The sequence below is a fragment of the Enhydra lutris genome, unplaced genomic scaffold (genome assembly GCF_002288905.1).
Source record: "Enhydra lutris kenyoni isolate GAN:26980312 unplaced genomic scaffold, ASM228890v2 scaffoldscaffold38, whole genome shotgun sequence".
In the NCBI taxonomy this organism is placed as follows: domain Eukaryota; kingdom Metazoa; phylum Chordata; class Mammalia; order Carnivora; family Mustelidae; genus Enhydra; species Enhydra lutris.
Genome location: NW_019154122.1, coordinates 7559401 through 7579692, shown reverse-complemented (window position 1 = coordinate 7579692; position 20292 = coordinate 7559401).

The following is a 20292-nucleotide window of genomic DNA, read 5'->3' as shown; positions in this document are numbered from 1 at the left end:
TTACTGGAATTGCCAGGAAGCTTTAGAACAAAATATGAATTCTTGAGTCACCCTTAGAGATTCTTGGAACCAGTTAGATCTCAGCTGGGACCCAGAAATCTCTATGTTTTAAGACTCCCTAGGTCTTTCGTGTGTCTGTTTGTCATTCATTCAACAAGTATGTGTCAAGGATTGCCATGGCCCAGCCCAGGGGAGGGTGTTGAGGACATAATTGTTAGGACAGTTGCAGTCTTGGACATTATGTCATCTGTTCTGCAACCTGTGAAGGAGATACACAGTGATTACACGGGGATGCTTGGCCAGGTTGGGGAAACATGTCTAGAAAATGGTTGGGTTGGACAAAGTACCTGGGGCAAGGCTGGGATTCCTGGGTAGTTTAGCTCCAGTAATTTCCAGATTGAAGTAGGGCCCTGAGCCCAGTGTCCTCTGGTCACTACTTGTGGACTTCTGTCATTAGTTTACTACTTATTCATTTATTTATCCATCCACCCACCCATCCACCCATCTACACACTTACTCATCTACCCACCCATCCATCCATCAACGCACCCACCCATCCATCCATTTACCACCCATTCATCAATTCATCATCCACCCACCCACCTAACCACCCATCCACCTACCCATCCACCCACCCACACACCCATCCACCCACCCACCTACACACCCATCCGCCTACCCATCTACCCATATACCCATTCATCCATCATCTATTCATCCATTCACCCAGTCATCCATCCATTATCCACCCCTCCTTCCCGCCATCTACCCATCTTTCCATATGCCTATCCATCTACCCACCCATTCATCCATCTTCCATCCACCCATTTATCCATCATCCATTCACCCATTCATCCATCATTCACGCCCCATCCACCCACCCATTTATTCATCATGCTCCCATCCAAACCCACCCATCCACCCATCATCCACCATCCACTCATTAACTTGCCCACTTACCCATCTACCCATTAACCCGCTGATCCACCCACCCACCCAATCATTTATCCATCCATCCATCATCTCTCGAATCTCTATCATGTGCTGAGTTCCATGCTGGGTACTGGAGGGACCGAAATGAAAGGCATTACTTCTGCCCTCAAGGAACTCTCAGTCTGGTGGGGGGTCAGAAAACAAAGCAAATGATTCCAATCCAGTGTCAGGTGCTCAGATGGGCAAGTGGCCAGCTCGTTCAGTGGGCGTCATGAAAAATGTCCTCAGAGTCACTTTGTGTTAAGGCTCAAAATGAAGGTGGCGGTGTCCCAGGCAGATGAGGTGGGGCACAGCTTCCCAAGGGCCTTGCCCTTGGGAAGGCAGGTGGTCATGGCTGGTTGGGGAGCCTCTTCTGCTCCTAGAGCTCAGGCTGTCTCTTGTTTTCCATGCCTGTTTCCCTGTGAGGCCTGGCCCGCAGTAGGTGCTCAGCAAACGTTCGTCATTGGTCAGTGGGGAGGTCTGTACCATGCTGAGGAGTTTGTCACCAGGGGGCTGTAGACCGAGTGTGGGCAGGGGAATGACACCCTCCTGTGGGCTCCTCCTACTGGGTGGGGGGAAGGGGGAGGGGGACTGAGGGGCCTCCCCGGCTTTCACCCCTCCTTGGCCTCCTCAGCCTTTAGCCCTTTCCTCGTGCGGGTCAGAGCGCCTGCACTCTGCCACCTTGGCGAGCCCACGGCAGCTTTCCATCAGGTCTCTCCTGCAGCTCAGGGCTCTGCCTCTGTTTGGGGGTGCTGGTGAGAGGACCACGTAATGTTGGGGGGGGCTGAGAGTATGAGTAGATGCTGTGACAGCTAAGAGCCTTGGCTTCTGATCAGAGCGAAATCTGATCCCCACTTTTGCCTCTTATTCCCTGGGTGTCCCGTGTGGCCCCGTGTTTCAGCTGTTTCCCAACCTGTCCAGTGGGGGTAGGACAGCCTCTCCCTCCTGTGGTTCTTGGACTGATTCGGAGAGTTGTCGCACACACAGCACTTAGAACAGTGCCTGGCGTGCAGGGAGCCTCTGACGGGCGCGAGCTGACACCTGGGGCTCTGGGGGCCGTCTTGCTGGGTGGCCTGGGCGGCCGGCTCTTTATTCTTTTTGCAGCCGGAAGGCCTGGTTGGAATCCCACCTCTACCTCTGACTAACTGCAGAGATCTGCGAGCGGACTCAGGCTGTGAGCTCAGGCTTCTCACCTGCGAAACGGGGCTTGACGCCCCTTGGTGCCGCTGGCTGGAGCGTTGAGTCTGACAGCCCGTTCCCTGCCTTGGACTTAGTATTGAAATCAGAAAACCGAGGTCTAGACAGGTAGAGCGAAATCTCCATTGAATGGTTGTGGTGTGGACAGCTACTTCTCCAGCCCACAGACTTGGGGGGCGAGTCTCATGTTTGTCAGGCCACCTCTCCTGGCCCTGGCCTTCCCCTTGGCATAGCCTTCTTGGTTCCTGGGATCATTCTGCGACTGGGGCTCTGGGTCTTCCGAATGGGGGGTTGTGGGGCAGAGGGTTGCATCTGGTCTGCAGGGGGTCCTGGGGGGCAGGGAAGGTCTATCCTCCCCGAGCCAGGCTGGATCTGGGTTCACTGGAGAGACTGGCTCGGCACCGTGCCTCCCACCTCATGATCCAGCTTCGTTTGAGTTCTCAGGGCTGAGTGACTCAGTCATGCTGACGTACCCAGGAGATTTGGGTCTCTAGCAGGTAAATATTAGCTGTACAAATCCAGGTCTGAATGTCAATCTCTGGGGCTGGCTGTTTGGGGGCCTGCCAGGTTCTGAGTTTCCCCCAAGCTGCTGGCCGGGAGAAGCCCTCCAGAGGAAGGAAGAGCACCTGCTCTAAGCCAGGCGGCAGCGTTCGATTGCCATTACCGTCCAGCGGTCTGGGGCTGCCCTGTTTTACAGTGAGGAGGGAACTGAGGCACAGAGCAGGCAGGAGGCCTGCTCCGCTTCACACAGCTGATGGGATGGGCCTGGGGTTGGCACTGGGGGGGTCTGCCTGCGAAGCCCATGCTTCCCGCCACCCCCAGTTTCTTCTTGCTGTTAGGACCACCCCAGGTGCTGAGGGGCACCCTCTGGCTCCTCTGAAGCTGGCCCTCAGATTCCCTTTTTGTGAAGTGGGGACAGGTGGTTTGGGGTCCCTGGCAGGCGGGACCAAGCCAGGACACCTGAGTGCAGGGGTGCTGTGGGCATGCCGGGAGCTCCCTCTGCTCGAGGTGTGTGAGGCTCTGCTGGGGCCTGGGCTGGGGTTTGGGAGTCTCCTGCTGGCCAACCAAGCAAGGCTTCCCTTGAAGACCGGGTATGAGGCCCTGTGGGGACACTGAGGGCCCCGCCCCAGTTTTTGTCCTCTTGGTACTGTCACACGAGCAAGAATGAGAACACAGATTTGGGACTTCAGACGCTGGGTTCGAATCCCGTGTCTTACTAGCTGTGTGATCTCGGGCAGGCCTTTGCCTGCTTTGGTCAGAGGCTCCCTCGGAAAGATGGGAATCGTAACTCCTGTTTCACAGGGCCATTGTGAGGATGGCGGGAGATGGTATGGGCCAAGCTGCGAGCACATAACATAGCAGGTGCTCAGTGAGCCCCTCGCATGGGGGTCTTCTGAGGCCTCAAGGGTGAACGGAAGCTGTGCCCCCCTCCCCGTGATGCTGGGAGCCAGGAGCAGGATGGGGATGGTTCTGTGGGCAGCAGCAGATGGGGCAGAAGGGGGCACCAGCTCCACAGTGGGGGTGCAGTGTACGGGCTAAGACTGGCTGGAGAGAGAGGGAGATGTTGGCTTTCCCCTTGTTCTCCCCCACTGCCCCGTCCCACTGAGGCCCTTCAGGCAGAGGGAGCCGCAGTGTGGCCCTTGGCTGTTTTCACAACCGGGGAAAATCAGAACCCAGGGAGAGGAGGTGATTGGCTCTGTGTGGGTGGGAGTTGGTGGTGGGACCAGGCTGACCCCTGGCCCAAGGCCCACCCGATGCTGGTGCTGCGCTGTGTCCTCAGCTGCCTGGGGCAAGTCCCTGGGGCTGGTCCCTGGGGCTAGTCCCTGGGGCTGGTCCCTGGGGCTCTCGGGCTCCCTGCCTCTCTGGCCTGCCCCTGAGCCAGCTGTGAACAGAGTATTCTGTGTCACATGGTTCACTAGACTGGCCCTTCCTCTGCCAGGAGACTTTTTCTTTTATTTTCTTTTACTTTTCCCTAATAAGGTCTCATGTGGCTCTCTTATCTGTCCTTTCTTGGGGCCTGGAAGGCCTGTGACTTGGCCCTGGGGAGGCTGTCCCAGCAGAGCCCCGCTGACAGTGGCCGGGCTGCACGGGCCCAAGTACGAGAAAGCTCAAAGGGAGGTCGAGGGGAGGCATCAGAGCTGTGCAGACCTGGCTGGCCTGGTCTCCAGCTGTGTGACCTTGGGCAAGTCACCTTGCCTCTCTGAGCCTCCGTTTTCTTACTCGGTTCAATCCAAGTAGCACTTAGTAAGGCCTGTTAGATGCTAGGTTATGGTACTAGATGTTTCAGACTCAGCCATCGGCCTCTGGGCTTGAGACTGAAGAGTGAGCGGGGGACTCACGTGGGGACCTGGATCTGGACCTCGAAGCATCAGAGATCTCCTGAAAAGACACGTGAAACAACACACAGGACTCCAGATTTGAATGGGACCTAAGGAGTGGTAGTGTGTGAGAGTAGAGGCTGGGATTTCCGGTGAATTACTGCCAGGTCGATTTCATGCTCGCCAGCAGGAAAGTGGGACACTATTTCTAGAGAAACAGAGTTGATTTTCTGTGTACATTGCTGACATGAGTCAGTGTCCCTGGTTGTCACTGAGGCTGACTTGTTCCCACATATGCCCCAAACTTTGCAAGAAGGAAATGCTGCCCTGGGTGATATTCTAGAGTCGTCCATCCCCGGCATACGGTGGGCACCCAAGAGGTGTTTCTGGAACTAGTGGCACCAGAAACACATCCTAGTGGGGGTGTGATTGATGTGGGGAAGGAGGGTCGGCTCACATAAGAGGGTGTCCTATGTAGGAGGGAGGAGCCTTGTTCTGAGCGACTCCAGAGAACAGAATAAGAACAGGTTTTAGACCCTTGTCATGTGGGACAAAGGAAGACCCAAATGTCAGAGTGTGGTGGGGGACGGTGACTGAGGCCCAGGGTAGGGGCAGGTGCGTATGGAATACCCAGTCTGTTCCAGGCATGGTGCTAGCTAGGCTCAGTGAGCCCCATCAGGGCAAGGGGACTTTTCCTTGTTTGTCCACTGATGTCTCCCAAACACCCAGAACAGTGCTGGGCTCGTGCAGGTGCTTCATGAACGTGGCTTGAACGAATCAATGAGTGTGTTGCTTAATCGGATCTCAGCAGCGTCATCACATCCAGTTTGCAGATGGATAAACTGAGGCCTAGGGAGGTCAGGACACATATCTGCTCCAGCCGCTCACGGGGGGAGTCAGGATTTGGGGTCTGGGCTGCTGGATTTCAAAGTCCGTGCTCTGAGTCACCCTCTTGTCAGGGTCACCCGAAAGGGATCTTGTGCTTGCTGACAGGTTGCCTTTCACTCTCAGTGACCCCTCCCTTGAGAGCGATGGAGTGTGGGAAAATACAGAATGCTCGATGCAGAAACAGTAGTGGGTTAAGGCCGTGGGGCCCTGGGGGTAACTGCAGCCATGAGCTCCTGCTTGGACCAGTGGGCGCTCGTTCAAGGAACTGGGTTAGGAGGGGATGTGATGCCACCAGCCCTGGGGCCCTTTCAGGCCTGGACTGAGGTTATGGTCATCCTCAGCCACAGCGCAGGGTCGGAGGGCATTGGCTCAAGCAGTAGCAGGCACATGGCTGTGCCTTCCCTGGCTGGCACAGCAGGGCTTGGATCTTAGGCCTCTCCTGCCTGGGGGCCTTCTCTTGGGTGGTAGCCAGATGGGCCTGGGTGAACCCAGACGTTCATAGGAATATGGCCTTTCCCTCAGCCGCTGGGTGGATCCAGACAAGAATGCCCAGTGGACTTAACACGTTTGCCTTGGGATGCTCTGGGAGCCCAGGGCTGGGACCCAGACAGAGGGGGCTCCTTGCTGGGGCTCTGTTGGTGGGCAGTGCAGCTAGATCCCTCTCCAGAGGCCCTGGGTCAGAGCATTTAGTCTGCTAGACCCCCCAGTTCTCATCCTCCTCCTCTCCCATGGGCTCCCCCGGGTCCCTGTGGCCCAGCAGACTGGCAGCTGGCCGGTGGCTGAGGAATGAGGGAGCTCTAAGGCCCGGCCCCATTGCCAGCGGGCCTGGGTTCGGATCCCAGCCCTCCCATCACTCACCATGTGACCTTAGGCAACCTTCTTACCATCTTCGTGCCTGTTTCCTGACCTGTAAATGAGGATGATCGTCACAGTGCCTCTCTCTGCGGGTTGTTGTAAAGACGAAGTAATGAGAGGAGTGAAGAGCTCAGGCTAGCTCTGGGCCTCTCGTGAGCGCTTAGTAAATGGGAGGTGTTGGGATGCTGACCTCGGCGCTCCTTGGTGGCATTGGGCAGCCCAAGGAGCTGTCGCCTTTTGTCTTTGCCTAGGGCCTGGGCCCTGGACTCCACCTGTGTGAAACTGCTTGGGGTGGGTGAGTGAGTGTCTGGGCCTGGTTGCTGGGGAGAGAGGAGCAAGCCCTTGATTCCTGCGGGAGGCCCCCTTCCTACCTTCTTCCCTCCTTCTCTCCTGCTCAGATGCACTCATCGCCATGTGTCCCATCGCTTTTGTTCACTGAGGAGCATTAATCGATGGATAGGCACCCCCTTCCCCATCTACGTTCGGGCCCCTCTCAGGAGTTCCTGCAGCCCCCCAGCCTCTCCCCCCAACCCCAGCAGCTCTGCCTGTGTTTCCTAGTGGTCCCTGCTCCGTTCTCCAACGCCCGCCACACTGTGAGCTCCACAGAGCAGGCACTGATGAGTAAGCGTTGAGGTTTGGGCTATGACCGTGCGCTAGACTGGGCTTGGGGGCACATCGGGAAGTGGGGCACAGTCCCTGGCCTCTGCGAGCTCCCAGTCTGGTTGTTGCTTTATTAAGGCCAAGGCGGCTGCTCGGTGCCAACAGCAGTGCCTTGTGTCCAGGGAGGACAGGCATCTGCTGTGAGAGGTCGTGGTCTGCCCTGTGCCTCCCTCCACCTCTCCCTCTGACCCCAGCATCTATGTTCCAGAGGCCGGGCCAGGTGGTGGGAACCCAGAGAGAAGCCGTTTGTGGTCTCTGCCCCCTCAGCCTGGTGGGGAAGAGCCGCAGAGTCCTGGTACCATAGCGAAATGCAGCGTCTTTAGGCTTGTAGCCTGCATTATCTGCCATGGAGACCAGTGACAACTCTGGTCTTTGTGTCCCTGTGACTAATGACGGCTGCATTAGCAGGCCAGTATCTGCCCTAGATCCTCTAAGGACTTGACCAGGTGCCCTGAAACTAGGGGCCTCTGCCTTGGTACTGTTGGTCCTGAGCCAGGTAATTCTGTGCCCTGGAGGAGGTCCAGCTGTGCCCTGGCTGCTACCTGCCAGGTGCCAGTAGCACCCCCCTCCTCTGCTGAGCTGCGACAACCAGAATGTCCCCAGATATGGCTAGAATTCCCCGGGGGGACAAAAGTCACCCCCAGTTGAGAAGCTGCCTTAGATGGATCCATCAGAAGAACCGCCTGATTCCAGGTGGGATGGAAATTTTGAAATCCAATACCACCGCCCCCACAAAAAAAATCAAAAGAGGAAAGAAGTGCCCCCAACATCCTGTATTCCTCGGCTGGACACGTGATCTGGTTTGGCACAAAGTGCACACATCCGCAGGGAGGTGGGAGGGCCCTTGTGGCTGGAGCAGCTCGGTGCCCTGGCCCAGGCCACCCAGCCCAGGACCTCTGGCAGAAGCCACCCCATCCTCGCCAGGTCTGGGTGTGCCCGGCTCTGTGTGGCTGTGATGTCGGGAAGGTCACCAGATGACCACCTGGAGGACACGGGACCTGCGTCGGTCCTGGGAGAGGAGAGTCAGAATGGGCGGCTATCCCCTGAAACTTCTCCCTCACCTCACAGTATCTTGGTTTGTGGTGATGCGTGGGTTTGTAAAGTGTGGTGTGTGCCTCCTTGCAGCACTATGGGCTTCAGGAGGCCAGGAACCAGCCGGTCTTGCCCATCAGCAAATCTCCAGAAATTTCCACAGTGCCTGGCGTACAGAAGGCTCAGTAAATATTTGTGGCATGATTAAGGGGTGCTTTTGGATAGCAGAGGGATCCAGAGACATGAAGCCTGGCTTTTCTGTCCCCCACCCCCTGCCCTTGAACGCTATTGATCTCCAAGATTCCCAGAGCGAGGGGGTGGGGCCCGGAGACCTCCTCTCAACACCAATGGTACACGGGTAGGTGTGTGACCTCCACCACTCGCTTCCGGTGCGCACCCTGATTTGGAAAGAGAGGGCGTCCCTGTCCTCTGACCAACACCCGGGCCACTCAGACAAGCCTTGGGTGAGCCTGGCAAAGCCTCGGTCTTGGCAAGGAGTGGCCAGCTGTCCCTGCGTGCGTCTGTCCCTCTGGCCAGCAGTGAGCACCTGCGTGGTTGGAGTTGCAGGCAGGAACCAGAGCCGGGGTCCCATTTCCCCAGGCCCGCTCTCCTTCTGTGGGTCGCTTGAAGATCCTCCTGACACTGTGACAAGGGGCAGCCCTGGGCAGGCTGGGGTCACTGTAAGTTACGGCCTGGACGGGGACTGTTGTCCCTGAATTTAGCAGAATCTATCTGAGATGCAGCGTGCGTCCGGATGCTTGCCTCTCTCCGCAGCGCTGAGCCCGGCCCGGGAGCGGTCCCCAAAGGGTCTCTCTCAGCCCGTCCTGAGGCCCCGCCTCCGCCTGACCAGGGATTTGGATTCCTATTCGGGGAATTGGAAAGTCTCTCTGGCAACGCGCACCGACTTTTGGTTGTTTCCACGTTTCACACCAACTAAGGGAACTCTGTATGGCTGTCGGGTTTGGGGATCCTCCCCTTTTCTGACTTTGACCCCATTTCCTGGAATCTTCACTTGAAAAGCAGCGGGAAGCGGGTGGAGGCTGGGCGGGGAGACTTCTACAGCTGTGTGTCCGCCTCAGGGTCAGGCGGGGGCGGCAGGCTGTCCCGGGGCACGTCACTGGGCACCCTTTGCCCTCCGTGGGGGCTGCCGCGCTGTCAGACACTGCAGCAGAGGCTGCCCCCCCCTCCCCCAACAAGCCTTGTTTGCATGGACCTCATCTCCACCAGGGCTCCGTCCTTGTGGGCCAGGTCTGCTGTCCCCGTTGAAGGAGGTCGTTGTGCATTAATTCACTCAACAAACATTTCTTGGGCACCTACTGTGTTCCAGCCGCTCAGTGAGGCACTTGTGGGCACCGTTATCTCATTTAATCCTTATAACAACCCTCTGTGGTGGGATTCTTGTGGTTTTCCTGCTGAAGAGGGGGCCAGGGACCAGAGCAGGGGAATCAGTCTCACTGTCACAGCGAGGAAGTGGAGAGTCGGGACCCCCCCAGGTTTGATCCCAGAGGTCACACTCCTCAAAACAATACCTGGGGCACGACGGTGGCAAAAGGGGCACCTGAGGACCCCCACCTGCCTCTACAGGGCCAGGGACTGCTTTAGAGCAATGGCAGTCCTAAGTATCGCAGGGCCCCCCATTCTCCCCGGGCAGGTGGCTGCCTCTCTGGGAGCGGGATGGAGGCAGGGTGGGCTCACCGCTCAGGGCGCCCCCGTGGTTCCAGCCAAGGGCAGGCACACTGAGAGGAGGGAGTTTGGGAATTTTTTGTAGGGCAGGGCTGGGGGCCCTATTGGAGTCACCTGTTCCAAAGAGCCCTGTTACCGTCTTGGTGAGCACGGGTTTGGATCTTGTTTGAGTTGGTAATGAAGGAGGACCGGAGCTTGGAAACAGCTCCCTGTTTGGGTCAGCATCCCGGGGCGGATTCCAGCCCAGGTCAGCAGGATTCAGGGCAAAGCCATTTTGTGGTTGACACCGTCCCCCAGTCTCCCTGCCCCGCCACATGCCCAGTCCAATTTCTCTGCTCCCTTCCCACAGCCCCAGGCAGCTCCTCCTCCCAGGTGTGCAGTTAAATGCGAGGGGTGGGCTGGACCTCCTGGTCTGCGGAGGGAGGGGCAGCCTGGCACCAGGGAAAGACCCAGACACACCTTGGATCCAATCAAGGTGCTTCTGGACTTTGGACAAATTGCTCTACTTTCCTTCCTTCCTTCCTTCCAAGATTTTATTTATTCAGTTGACAGAGAGACACAGCAAGAGAGGGAGCACAAGCAGGGGGAGTGGGAGAGGGAGAGGGAAGCCCGATGTGGGGTTCCATCTGGGATCATGACCTGAGCTGAAGGCAGATGCTTAATGACTGAGCCACCCAGGCACCCCCCGCTCTACTTTTCTGAGCCTCGGTTTCCTCATCTGTATAATGGGGCTGATCCTGTCCCCCTGTGGGATGGCCCACCCCCTCGTGGGATGGCCCGCTCCCTGGTGGGGCTGGCGGGAAGACACAGATTTCTGATGCCCCCTCGCAGGTGGGGAGAACAGAGAGCAGCTGGAAGAGGCACCTTGCTAGGGGGGCGGGGTGGGGTGGGGGAACATTAGGACTGAAGTGCTGGTTGCTTTGAGAGCTCAGCCGGAGCTATGCTGGGCTGTGCGGTGGAGGCCTCCGTGTCCCCTGGGGCCTGTGCACGGCTTGTGTTTCCGGAGGGCCTTGGACGCTGCCTGGCCAGCTCACCCTGCCTCGGCTGGGTGGGCTGAGTATTTTTAGCTCTGACTTTGCCGAGGTTTTTTCTGCCCAGATCTCTTGTGGGACAAAACAGACGGCGCCCTCCCTGAGAGAGACAGAGCTTAGGCCTGAAGAAAGGGACTTGGAGCCAGACTGGATCCTAGTGGGCTTTGAAAGGGAGGCCTTCTCTGCTCCCCGTGGCCAGCCAACCTGGGCAGCGGCGCTGGCCTCACCTTCTGCGGCCCCAGCTGGAAGCTGCCTGCCCTTCCTTGGAAAGCTGAGCGTGTGCCTGGGTTGCTCACCTGCCTGCATGGGCAAAACTCGTGTGTGCACCTGCCTGCCAGAGTGGCCGAGGGGGGGCGGCCCTTGGGGCCTCGGGGTCCTGTCCCCTCTCCTGGCCACATGCTTCTGACTCATCAGAACAAGAACGTGGTCATTTTGGGAGTGAGTTTTTAAAAATAGTCCCAGTCCTTCCTCCAGCTCTGCCCCACCCCTCCCTGATCACACCCTGGCGTTAGCCCCAGACCTCTTCCCACACTGGTTTTGGGGAACCGCCTCCTGCCCGGCTTGGCAGGGGATCTGTTTGTGAAGCTCTCCTGGGAGGAGTGGTCCTGGCCACAGGCTGATTTCAGAGAGGAGGAGGCACAGGCCCAGGAGTGGGGACCCCACGGGCCTTGGCCACCTTCTCCCCACACCCCTGCCCCCCCCAGTAGCAGTGGTGGGACTGAGCCCAGGGCCGGCGTGGGACCAGGGATCCCTTCATTCACTCAGCAGGTGTGTGTTGAGGGCTGCTGTTTGCCAGGCACCGTCCCATGGCTGTGGAGAGAGCAGTGAACAAAATGCTTAGGCTCCCACCTTGGTCGAGTGCACATTCTAGTGGGAGGAAGCTGTTAGAAACAGTTGAAATGTTCAGGGGTCCACAGGCGTTAAATGCTAAGAAGATAGGACAGTGGTGTGATGGGGATGTGTGTGTACGATTTCAAAGAGGATGGATGGGGAAGGCCTGTCTTTGAGCAGAGCTCTGAAGCAGCTGACTGAGCCATCCATGAGTATGTCTGGGGGAAGAGGATTCCAGGCAGAGCAAGTGCAAAGGCCCTGAGGTAGGGGCATGTGTGGGTGTGTGAGGAGCTGCACCATAGTTGTCGTGACTGGGGTAGAGATGCTATGTGGGGAGAGGTAGGATCTCCAGTCTGGGAGGTAGTGGGAACCACACCGTGTAGAGCCTTATAGGCCAAAGTGAGGACCCTGGCTTCCACTCTGAATGGGGTAGGAAAGCACTGGAGGGTTTGTGCAGAGGCATAACTGGGCTGCTGTGTAGAGAACAATGTATGTGGGGTGAGGGGTGAAAGTGGAAGCAGGAGACCGGTCAGGGGCTGTTTTCATGGTCCAGATGAGAGGTGGTGACGGTTTGGCCCAGGGCGGCAGCCGGGGAGGTGGCCAGAAGTGGTCAGAGTCTGGACGGGCTTAGAAGGTAGAGCCAACAAGGCTTGCCAAAGGATGAGATGCAGGGGTGAGAGAGAGGGGGAGTCAAGGTGAGGTAGAGGCTTGCGCCCCAGCCCCTGGCAGGCGGGTTCGGGCATCGGGTGAGCTGGGAGGCTGGGAGGAGTTGGGGAGTGGGCAAGGGTTGGTGTGGACATTGACTTCAGGATGCCCGGCTGACCATGGAGCGGATGTGCCCAGCAGGCATGCAGGGAGAAGCCGGGATGGAGTTCCAGGGAAGGTCAGGCCGGGGGTGTCCCTGCAGAGAGGGCGTCCCAAACCACGGAACAGCCGAGGTTGCCTGCAGGGAGGCATCTTCCAGTCTGATGAGAGTCCTGAGCCCGGGAGTGGCCCACTGGGCCTGCGGGAGGAGGGGGGAGGGGAGCAGCCAGGGGGTTGCAGGAAGTGGGGGATGGGGCCCAGGCATGTCCACTGACTTTGGCATCTCGGAGCTGTGGGGGCAGACACCCCCCCAACCCCGACCTAGATAGCTCAGCAGAGAATGGGGGGTCCTGGACCAGGGGCGCAGGCAATGTTTGCCCAAGGGGAGCAGAGGAATCTGGTGGTGGCTTGAGCTCATGTGGGGTTGGTGAGGTTTTTGGATATTTGATCCTTAAGAAGAGCAGTCATGTGCCATCTTTATGTTGGCCAGGAATGATCTGGGACAGGGGAGCCGAGGTGTCTCTGGGCTGTCTCTTTCTCCCCAGAAAGACAGCCCTTTCCTCACATCCTCCTCCTGCCCCCAGCCTCCAGGTTCCTCCTGGCATTGGCTCAGAGTCCAGGGTCCTTCATGTTGTCTAAGCGGGGTCCGCGTGTCTAAGTCGGGGTGTGCCGGCAGTTCCCCATCTGAAGGCCCACGGGGTAAAGAGGTGTGGGTCTCTGAGCCCTGGGGTGGGGAGTAGGAGGCACATGGCCCATTTGGGACGATGCTGGTATCCAATGATGTGAAGCCATCTCCCTGACTAAACCCCAAATTCTCTGCTCGTGGAAGTCAGTCTATACAGCCTGGGGAGGGGGGCAGTGCACAGGCCCCAACAGAAAGGGGGTGCTTACTGGGGACAGTCGGGAGCTGGGGCACCTCCCTCAGCTCCAGCCGCTGGAGCCCTGTGGTGGGGTGAGGGTGGAGAGCCAGGGCTGCTGGTGTGCAGGGAGTCGTGGCTTCGGGTCAGCTTCTATCCCTGAACTCTAATCTCCTTGCCACTGCCTGCTGTGCAGTAATGAGCCATGCCTTCTGATGAGTTCCTGCCCATGCAAGGCAGCACTTCTTACCTCATTCATCCCTCCTCCAAAGCCGAGATATCTCCCTCCCCCGGTGCAGACTCAGCTAAGCAGGTTCTAGCAAGTAGCGGAGCCAGGACTGGAACACGTTTTGACCCCAGAAACCCGGTCCTAGGCTCTGATCTGGAAAGAAACACAGGCCCAGAGTCCACTGGGCTCCTGGTCAGCAAAGCAGGCTGGGCTGCCCGCACTTCATGCCCCTGGAGTGTCCCATGGGCCACCCCCTGCTGGGCAGGTGCACCTACAGACCTGAACTTGGGCCTCTCCTTTGTTCCTTTGTCCCCAGGCTGTGCTGGGGCCCTGTGGGCAGTAGGTGTGCAGTGAAATGCTTGTTGCGTGGGGACAAGGACGGGCAATCTCGTCACCATGAAAGCAGGGGAGCCTGAGTCCCCGGAGGTGAGCGAGGGGGACTTGGAACGCCAGAGAAGCTGATGTTGCCGGGCCGTGAGTCCCCCTGGTCTCACCGTGCCTGAGGCCACTCAGGGACCTCGGGTGCTCCTGGGGCAGTGACCTGATACCTGGGTGTCTGGGGGTGAAGCAGACAGGCCTCAGCATCCCCTCTCCTTGAGGCTTTCGGTCAGCTTGCGGGGCGGCTGGGAGCCACCCGGGCAATCTTGGCCCCTGCCCCTGGTGTCGTCGGCGTGCGGGGGGCGGGTGGCCGGGACGCACCTCTTGCCCGCTCCCCTCACCCCTCTTGCCCGCTCCCCTCACCCCTGCTTTCACCTGCAGGCTTGGCCGCCTGCCTGGGGAGGTGCCCTGGCCTGGCAGGCCCAGCCCTTCTGGTCTCTCTGCCCCTGCCTGGGCTTTTCCTGCAGGCTGGACGTTCCATCCTTCCCCTATATCAGCTCTGCCCGGTTGCATGGAGTCAGACCTTCCTTTCCTCGTCCCGCCTTGTGCTTCGAGGCAGTGGAGGCAAGCGCTTTGCCAGTGTGAGCCTCAGCCTCCCCCATCTGAAAGGGAGAGGAGGCCCACCTCTCAGATCTGGTTCCAGCGTGGAAATGCCGTGTTGCTAGAATGAGTTGGCCGGACCCACGCTGGTGCTAGATTGCCCTCGAGGGGGCTTCTGGGGAAACAGAGGCTCGGAGGGGTTGAAGGGGGTAACACAAAGTCAATACTGCCCCCTTCTGGCCTCCCGACTATGGGCCGTGGGGCCCCATCATGTGGCCCACCATGTGGCCTTTGACCAAGCCTCACCCCTGCCCAGCCTGGAGGTTGCTCCTCCTAGCCCCTCCTCCCCCTTCCCACCGGGGAAGCCCATGGAGTGGCCTGGCGTCTAGTGGCTGGGGGAGCTGGCCTCCTTGTCCCTCTGGCATTCAGAGGCTGGGGAGGGGCAGGGAAGATGCTTCCCTCTCTCACCAGTGCACTCACCCACCCCGTGTTTCCCGGCGCATACTCCGTGCTGGGGATCCTGTTTAGAACTAGCCCAGGGGTCCTGCCCTGGCTCCCCCACTCACAGGGACTCCCCGCTCAGGAGCTGTGTGGCGGGGGAGCCTCCCTCAGTCTCCGCCTCGGTGGTTGGGGATTAACAAAATTAACAAAAGGACACTGTTCAGTATGCTCACTGCACGGCTGTGAAGTGGTGTCAAGAGATGGTCACCTCGTGGCCTCAGGGCTGGTGAGGGTCACAGAGGACAGGGCCGGTAGTCTGGTGGGCAGTCTGTCTGGACTCAGTGGGGCAGTCTGCAGAATGGGACGCGGGTCCTCAAAGAGCCGCAGGGGCCGGGCAGGGAGCTAGCATGGAGTAAGACCCCGCCAGCGTGGTCAGTTGTCATTTCATTTATACCTGCACGTGACAGCTGAGGCCAGGAGGCACAGAGGGGGACTAGCTTCTTGTGGTCTCACGGGTCTCTGTTCTGGGCTCTGGCTCCTGGATGTTCGCCTCCTGCTGGAGCTCCTTGGTGTTTCCTTGGAGGAGTTGCCTTGTCTCTCCAGGATTGCACCCCGAGCTTCCAGCGGGCAACCCCTTGCACCCAGGGCAGAGCTGCAGGTGGCCTGCTGCTGTGCACACAGTAGCTGGTGGTCTCCCTCCCACAGGGTGCTCCGTCCACGGCTTGCCTCCCTGCCCCTCCCCCTTCCTGTCCCCCTTGGTCCCTGCCTCCCCCCGCCTCCCCCCCCCCGGGTCTTTCTGTGCAGGGCAGAGGATACCCGAGGGGCCTGGGGTTCCCACTTCTCACCTGGGCTGTGCTTCTCTTTACATCTGGCAGGAAGCCCAGTAGCCACAGCTGCTCCAGGCCTGGGGACACGCCCGCCCCACGGGTTCCACAGAGAGTAGGTCCCAGGCAGGTGAAGTTTCTTAGCTTCTGTGCTTAACTCAGTGCCGTTGAGGGGCTGTTGTCCTGCGTGTCGACTGGTGCTCCAGGCACGTATATGAAAAGTCAGAATCCATGGAGGGGGGTGGCTGTTATATTCAGGGCTGTATGTGTCCCAGAATCACTGGGCCCTTTGAAAATGGACTTTCCCTGGCTGCATCCTGAGTTGTCAGAGTCATGCGCTTGGGACACAGGTATTTCTTTTCTTTCTTTCTTTCTCTTTTTTTTTTTAAAGCTTCACAGCCAGCTTTGGGAACCATTTCATGAAATGGGTCTGGGGAGGAGAAACTGGGTCTGGGTTTTGAAGGTTAAGTAGGAGTTTGCTTGCTGGTTGTGAGCGGGAGTTCTACCCGGAAGGGAATAAACAGCCTGAGCAAAAGGACCCAGGAATGTAAAACAGGTTGGCAAGGTCATGGGCCAGAAGAGCCTTCATGAGAGCTGAAGCAGAGTTTCCAGTTGGGGAGGGCCTGGGAGCTGCTGAGCCCTGAGAGTGGAGAGGGGCAGAGGCGAGTCTTTGAGGGCCTTGCTTGGATCCTAGACCTCATTCCGAAGGTGACAAGGAGAGTCTGTGGGTCTGTGCTGTGGAATGTTCACAGTGACCACAGGGGGCTGGGGGCAGGTCAGCCCTGAGTCTGTCTGACAAAAGGCCAAAAGCCGCAGAAACATCTGGAAGGCCTGGTTGCTTGGAGGAGTCCTGGTCCTGACCAGCCCAAGCTCTGGCTCTTGCTCCCCTGTCCCACACATTTCTCCTGGCTTCCAGAAGATGCACACAGCTCCCTCTGAGACCAGGTTTGAGGTGGGTGGGTGGGCCAGAATCTGTTTCTTGTTTGTCTCCCACCAAGGCTGCCTGGCAGTCTCCTTTCCTGCAGCAAGGCTGCCCGACTTGGATAGGCCAACACCAGCTGCTTCCCCAGCGTCTGGGGCTGCGTTTCTGCCTGTCTGGACCCCTGCCCGCCCTCCCCTCCCCCACTGACCTCTTGCTCCAGAGGCCAGCCCTCCCCATCCTCAAACTCTGGGCCTGACTCCGGCAGCCTCCCTGATTTCCAGGAGTAAATCTTCAGGCTTCATCCAGGAAAGAGGGCTGGGACCACTCTGTTGATTATGGGTGGGAGATGGCTTGGAGTGAGGTGATCTTGGGAGAAGGGGCAGGTGCAGGCTGGCACAGAGTTTCTCACTGGGGCTCTGGGCTGGATGGACCTTGAACTCTAGAGGGAGGAGAAACTGATAAGCTCTTGGATTAAATTAGAGCTGGGAAGATACCTGCTCTAGTGGGCAGGGCTGCGGAGGGTGGAGGGTGGTGCTCCTGTTGGCTGCTCTCAGCTTGCTGGGTGGTCCGGATCACTGAGCTGACCCCACTTGGGCCCACCCTGCAGCCTGGGAGCTCGGGCTTCCTCCCTGCCTCCTCTGTCTCTCACTCTGCCTGCACGTGGCCAAAAAGTTACAGCCTCCTGCTAGCCGTTCTGCCCAGTGTAGCTGGAAGGAGCACTGCTCAGGGAGTCTGCCTGTCTTGGCGGTTGTTTTCCAAGAGCTGACCCTCAAGAGAAAAAAGTTGTCCATGACCCTGCTGCCCAAGCTCGGGCCAGCGAACGTCATAGAGCTAGCAGTGGCCGGCATTCGCCGAGAGCGCTCTCCGTGGGAAATGCCTCGTTGCATTGGCACAGGACCTCTGCGTGGCAGGGGCTCGGAAGGGAGGTGTCAGCTGTACTGCTGGGAAGTGGAAGAGCTGGGACTGGAACCCAGATCTTGCAACAGATCCCACCCTTTGCTGGCCTTAGGGTCTCTGCCTCTGCAGAAGGAGAGCTGTGGGCCCTTCCCTCCCAGGCTCGGCTTCCGCACCTGAAAAGCCAGACAGAGCCCTGTTCAGCGTAAAGGCTTCCTGGTTCTGACCTGCTATGATGTTTTTGCCTTAATGTTCTTTTTTAAAACATGGGAACAGTTATTTTTATTGTCCTTTCTTATAATGCTCACCTGAGCCCAACACCCCTACCGTCTTCCAGGCCTTTTCCTTTGTGCACTTTTCAATCCGCGTGGCTTCTGTACTCTGGGGGCTCCCTTTGGTTTCCCACTGGTTTTGCCTTCACCTGCCCGAAGGCGTCTTTTGCCAGAGACTGTCGTGGCAGGACAAGCCTTTTCAGAGAGACCCTCGTTTCAGGGAACGTCACACTTTTCTTCTTGCTCAGACTCCCACCTTGAGAGCACCAGACCATGCTTAGCTCAAGGAAGACTTTAAAAAAAAAAAATTAAAAAAAAGGAAATAGCCAAGTGACTGCACCTGTTTGCTTAAGCACGTTCACGCCCCTGACCTGGCTCCTTGCTTGTGGCAGCCAGGGGGAGGGTCTGCGCGGGAGCCGTCCTGCCCATTTTACAGAGGGGAAGCCCGAGACTGTGAGAGGCTGACGTGGCACTGAGAGGAGAGACAGAGCCCAGCCTGCAGGCGGGTCTGGCCGCCCAAGGCCGCTTTCCCCAGGTCCCTGTAGTGAGCCTCCCCGCTGGGGCCCCTCCCCTCCCGGGGTATAGAATCCACACACAGGGCCCGGCTGCTGTCTCCAGTTTTGGTGCTGATAGCTTCAGGAGCGGGCATCTTGGTGCTGACTGAGCCTCCTGGGGTGGCGTGGTTGGCCTTAGGTATGCTGCTGGGAGCCCCCTGGGACAGGTGGTGGGACCCCCCCCCCCCCGCTTTGCACAGATGAGGATACTTATGAAACTCAGCTCACCTGCTGGTGGATAGGAGACTCCAGCCTGAGTCCCTGGCTTCCCCAGCAGAGCTGTGCCCACTGCAGCCTGTGTTAGGAGGGTTCATGATGGTCACGTACCAGCGTGGCCCAGGACCCTTCCAAGAGCCTTACACGTGTTTACTCTTAATTGTCTTAGTAACCTGGTGAGGTGCTATTTTTTACTTATTTTATTTTAGGGAGAGAGAGGCAGAGTGGGGGTTGGGGCAGAGAGAGAGAGGGAGAGAGAGAATGTTAAGCAGAGTCCATGTCCAGCGCAGAGCCTGACATGGGGCTCTGTCTCATGACCCTGAGATTATGACGTGAGCCAAAATCAAAATCAAGAGTTGGACATTTTTAAAAAAGATTTTACTTGTTTACTTGACACAGAGTAAGCAGGAACACAAGCAGGGGGAGTGGGAGAGGGGAAGCAGGCTCCTTGCTGAGCAGGGATCCTGATGTGGGGCTCAATCCCAGGACCCCTGGGATCATGACCTGAGCCAAAGGCAGATGCTTAAGGACTGAGCCACCCAGGCATCCCAAGAGTTGGACATTTAACTGACTGAGCCATCCAGGTGCCTGAGGTATCTACCTATTAGTCCCCATTTTGCAGATGAGTAAACTGAGGCCCAGAGATGGGGGCTAAGTGACTCATCCAAGATGTCACAGCTCCCAAGTGGGGAGACCAACATGGCGTCAGGTAGCCTGAACTTTCTCCTAACTCTTGGGCCATGAGGGTGTCTAGTGGTGGCATCGGTTGCCCTGAGAGACCCCTACTCCCTCCCCAGCACCCTTCTGAGGCTAGGGGCACGTGTGTACAAATGGTGACCACAGGGCTATGGACGTGCACGGGGCTTGCGGGTCCGTGTCCTCGCCTGGAGACCTCCCTGCCCCAGATTAGCCTGTAGCAGACGCCCCCAGATTCTAGCGCCAAAGTCTAGAGAGGCGGTGTGGTTAAAGGAGGGAGAGAAGGGCTTAGAGCCAAGGCTCCCGCTGAATCCCCCTGTTGTCACCTGTTCCCTTGCCTCTGGGACCTCAGGCAGATCCCTCCTTCTCTGTGCCTTGGTTTCCTCATTTGTAAATCCAGTAAGGCAGGTAAAGCTCTGGGCTCCATACATGCTGGTGTCTCTCTTCCTTTCTGGGGAAAGCCTTGGGCTTGGAACAGGGGTTAGGAATCAACCCTAAAAGGTGAAGAAAAAGGGGAGGACAGCTTTCTGGCTTGGAGGGAAAGGATCCTGGGTTTCTGCATTGTCAAAAAATTGTATCTGAGCAGCAACTTGCATACGGGCTGGGACTAGGCACCTCTCTTTTCCCTCCTGTAAAATGGGCGCCAGTCTCCCTGTTCCTTCCTCAGTGGTTCCAAATGAGCCCCAGGGAGGAGGGGCCCTGCATGAGGAGGGCTGTGTGGCTGTTGTGGGATCTTTTGACTCGCAAGGGAATTTGCAGACATTTTCGTTTGTTTCCTAAAGCCCTTTGCTGAAGATAAAATTTTAGTCTTGACAGTTCTGAGTTCGGGGCTACAGGGCACTGCCCCCTATGTAGTGGAAAGTGATTTGCGTCCAACCAAAATGCAAATTGCATTCTCTTTGACCCAGCGATCCACTTCCAGGCACATGCCCTAGAGGCTCATGTATCCATTTGCTCAAGGCCCTGTGTATGGGGGACATGAGTCACTGCCTTATTCAGATCGTCAAAACCCTGGGGACCCCTCAGCGTCCAGTGGTAGAGTTACATCAGTTATGATAGATCCAAAAAAAAAAAAAAAAACCAAACAAAAAACCCTGTACTACGCAGCCGTTCAGAAGAGTGAGGCTGATGTCTGTGTCCTGGTGTGAACTCATCACCATGGTTCTTTTTTTTTAAAAAAATATTTTATTTATTTATT